At 36.3% G+C, this 3896-nt stretch overlaps 1 non-coding gene across 1 annotated transcript; it reads right to left on the bottom strand.

Moving 5' to 3' along the window:
* Positions 1-902: 902 nt before the first annotated feature.
* Positions 903-1009, bottom strand: LOC123279730 (U6 spliceosomal RNA). Its single transcript, XR_006517993.1, has one exon. It is a non-coding gene; the product is annotated as a U6 spliceosomal RNA (small nuclear RNA).
* Positions 1010-3896: the final 2887 nt, after the last annotated feature.

Below are 3896 nucleotides of genomic sequence, written 5' to 3'. Positions count from 1 at the left end.
ATTGACTTGCGGATGTTGAACCATCCCTGTGTCCCTGGTATAAATCCCACTTGATCATGGTGTATAATCTTTTTGATGTATTGCTGTATTCGGTTTGCCAAAATTTTGTTGAGGATTTTTGCATCTGTGTTCATCAGTGATATCGGCCTGTAGTTCTCCTTCTTTGTGTTGTCCTTGTCAGGTTTGGGGATCAGAGTGATGTTGGCTTCATAGAATGTGTTAGGGAGTTCTCCATCTTTCTCGATTTTCTGGAATAGTTTGAGAAGAATAGGTATTAAGTCTTCTTTGAATGTTTGGTAGAATTCTCCAGAGAAGCCGTCTGGTCCTGGACTCTTATTTTTGGGGAGGTTTTTGATTACCATTTCTATTTCCTTACTAGTGATTGGCCTATTCAGATTCTCCATTTCTTCCTGATTCAGTCTGGGGAGATTGTAGGAGTCTAGGAATTTGTCCATTTCTTCCAGGTTGTTCAATTTGTTGGCGTATAGTTTTTCATAGTATTCTCTTATGATCCCTTGTATTTCATTGGTATCTGTTGTGATTTCTCCTCTCTCATTCCTAATTTTATTTGCGATTTCTCTCTTCTTTTCTTGGTGACTCTGGCTAAAGGTTTGTCGATTTTGTTAATTTTTTCGAAGAACCAACTCTTTGTTTCATTGATCCTTTCTATTGTCTTTTTTGTTTCAATGTAGTTTATTTCTGCTCTTATTTTTATTATTTCCCTCCTTCTACTGACTCTGGGCTTTGTTTGTTCTTCTTTTTCTAGTTCTGTTAGGTGTCGTTTGAGGTTGCTTATGTGAGCTTTTTCTTGTTTAGTGAGGTGAGCCTGTATTGCAATGAATTTCCCTCTTAGGACTGCTTTTGCTGCATCCAAAATGATTTGGTATATCGTGTTCTCATTTAAAAATATGAAACGCTTCACGAATTTGCATGTCATCCTTGCGGAGGGGCCATGCTAATCTTCTCTGTGTCGTTCCAATTTTAGTATATGTGCTGCCAAAGCTAGCACTTGAGGATTTTAACATTACTAATTCCCTACCTCCAGAATGCTGACAATCTACTGAGGGATCATTATAACGCAATATAGTAAATTCAATTACATACACACAAAGTATTGTGTGCAAACTGATAAAGGATACTCACCCAGCTGCAAACTTTAGGGAAGGCTTCCTACAGAATCAAAGAATCTAAATGTAAAGAACCAAATTCAGACCGACCTTCTCAACATCTCACTGTTTCGACTTCTGCCTTCTGTTGGCTCTTCAATTTGATATAATACTGTCCACCGAGGACATAAACAAGTCTGTAAGGAAAGACGAGCAATGTGAGAACGGGCATTCCTGCCATCCCTTGCCAGTCCCATCCCCAGTCACCATCAGCTGAAAGCTAAGGAAAGCACTAACAAAAGACAAAACTCTTTCAAGAAGAAACATCTGAATTCGGGGTATAAACCAAATAAGATGTCACATGTATGCTACAAAATTGAAGAATTTGTTCTAGGTGAAATGCATATGGGACTAAATAATATTAAGACTCTGAGAAAAGCAGTTTACTTACCTGGAGGTTGTTGCTGCATGAGATGACGAAGTAAGGGTACTGGCAAATGCATCAATAACTCTCAACATGTTCTGAGAGCAAGCCAAAGACGAGGGAGGCTATGGAAGAAAGGTATCCACTACACTCGGAATTTCGTTTGGGGTTTTTTTGGCAATCAAGAAAAGATTTGTGCATTGGCAAGTCCATGGACAACTGTGGTCCATTCCAAGTGGATTTACTGAAAAAAATACATTTTTCATGAACTGATAAATTCTGTGCACTACAAACTATGTTTTTTCACATCTTGTTAAGACTATTTATTTAGAGCAGTTTTAGGTTCACAGCAATGTTGAAAGAAAGGTTCAGAGACTTCCTATATACTCCCTGCCCCTATACATGCATAGTCTCCCCCATTATCAGCATCCCCCACCAGAATTGTACATTTGTTACAATTTATATTGACACATCATAATAATCCAAAGTCCATAATTCACATCAAGGCTCATTTTTGGTATTGTACATTCCATAGGTTTGGACAAATGTGTAACATTTTGTTAACATTTTGTTGGACATGTATCCATCATTATGGTAATACCAGAGTGTTTTCACTACCCTAAAAATCCTCTGTGCTTTGCCTATTCATGCCTCACCCCACCCACACCCCAAACTCCTGACAACTACTGACATTCTTACTGTCTCCATAGTTTTGCCTTTTCTAGAATGTTAGATAGTTGGAATCATACAGTATGTAGCCTTTTCAAATTGGCTTCTTTCATTTAGTTATATACATTTAGTTCCTTCATGTCTTTTCATGGCTTAATAAGCCATCTTTTTTAGCACTGAATTATATTCCATTGTCTAGATACACCAGTTTATTTGTCCATTTATCTACTGAAGGACATGTTTGGTGCTTCCAAGTTTTGGCATTTATAAATAAAACTGACATAAATATCCATGTCGCATTTTTACATATAAATAAGCTTTCAATTCCTTTGGGTAAATATGAAGGAGCACAATTGCTGGATCATATTGTAAGAGTATTTTTCATTTTATAAGAAACAGCCCAAGAGTCTTCCAAAGTGCCTATAGCATTTTGCATTCCCACCAAATGATTGAGAGTTCCTATGGCTCCACATCTTCACCAGCATTTGGTGTTGTCAGTGTTCTAAATTTTGTCTGTTCTCATAGACGTATAGTGGTATCTCACTGTTGTCTTAATCTGCATTTCCTTAATGACATATGATGCGGATTATCCTTTTATATGCTCTTTGTCATCTGTATATCTTCTTTGAGGAGGTTTCTATTAAGGACTTTGGCCCATTTTTTAATCAAGTTGTTTGCTTTCTGACCCTTGAGTTTTGTAACTTCTTTGTGTATTTTTGGATTGTAGCCCTTTATTAGGTGTGTTTTTTGCAAATATATTTTCCCAGTCTGTGTCTTGTCTTCTCATTCATTTGACACTTTCTTTTACAGAGCAGAAGTTTTTAATTTTAATGAAGTCCAGATGATCAATCTTTTTTTCGTGAATTGTATCTTCTAGGAGTTTTATACTTTCAGATTAGACATTTATTACTGTGATTGATTTTGAGTTAATTTTGTGACAGATGTAAGATCTGTGTCTAGATTCATTTTTTTGCATATGGGGGGGATGTCCAGTTGTCCCAGCACCATTTGTTGAAAAGACTATTCTTGCTCCCTTGTATTGCCTTTACTCCTTTGTCAAAGATCAGTTGACAGTATTTATGGAAGTGTATTTCTGGAGTATTATGTTCCACTGATCTATTTGTCTTTCTTCTGCCAGTACCACACTGTGTTGATCAGTATTGCTTTACACTAAGTATTGAAGTTAGGTAGTGTCAGTCTTGCACCTCTGTTCTTCTTCAATATTCTGTTGGCTGTTCTGAGTCTTTGCCTCTCCATGCAAACTTTCGAATGATTTTTGTCAATGTTCATAAAACAACTTGCTGGGTTTTTAATTGAGATTGCATTGAATTTATAGATCAAGTTAGGAAGAACTGACCTCTTAACAATATTGAGTCTTCCTATCCATGGATATAGAATACCTCTCCATTTATTTAGTTCTTGTTTGATTTAATTTAGCAGAGTTTTGTAGTTTTCTCCATATAGGTCTTGTACATACTTTATTAGATTTATATCTAAGTATTTTATTTTGGAGGAACTAATGTGAATGGTATTGTGATTTTAATTTGAAATTCCACTTGTTGATTGCTGGCACACAGGAAAGTGATTGACTTTTGCATGTTAACCTTGTATCCTGCAACAGTGCTATAATTGCTTATCTGTTACAGGAGTTACAGGAGTTATTTTGCTGATTCTTTTGGATTTTCTATGTAGATGAT

Source organism: Equus asinus, chromosome 21 (assembly GCF_041296235.1).
Source record: "Equus asinus isolate D_3611 breed Donkey chromosome 21, EquAss-T2T_v2, whole genome shotgun sequence".
NCBI classification, from domain to species: Eukaryota; Metazoa; Chordata; class Mammalia; order Perissodactyla; family Equidae; genus Equus; species Equus asinus.
The sequence above is the reverse complement of the archived record's forward strand: the minus strand, read 5'-3'. Positions and strand labels throughout refer to the sequence as shown.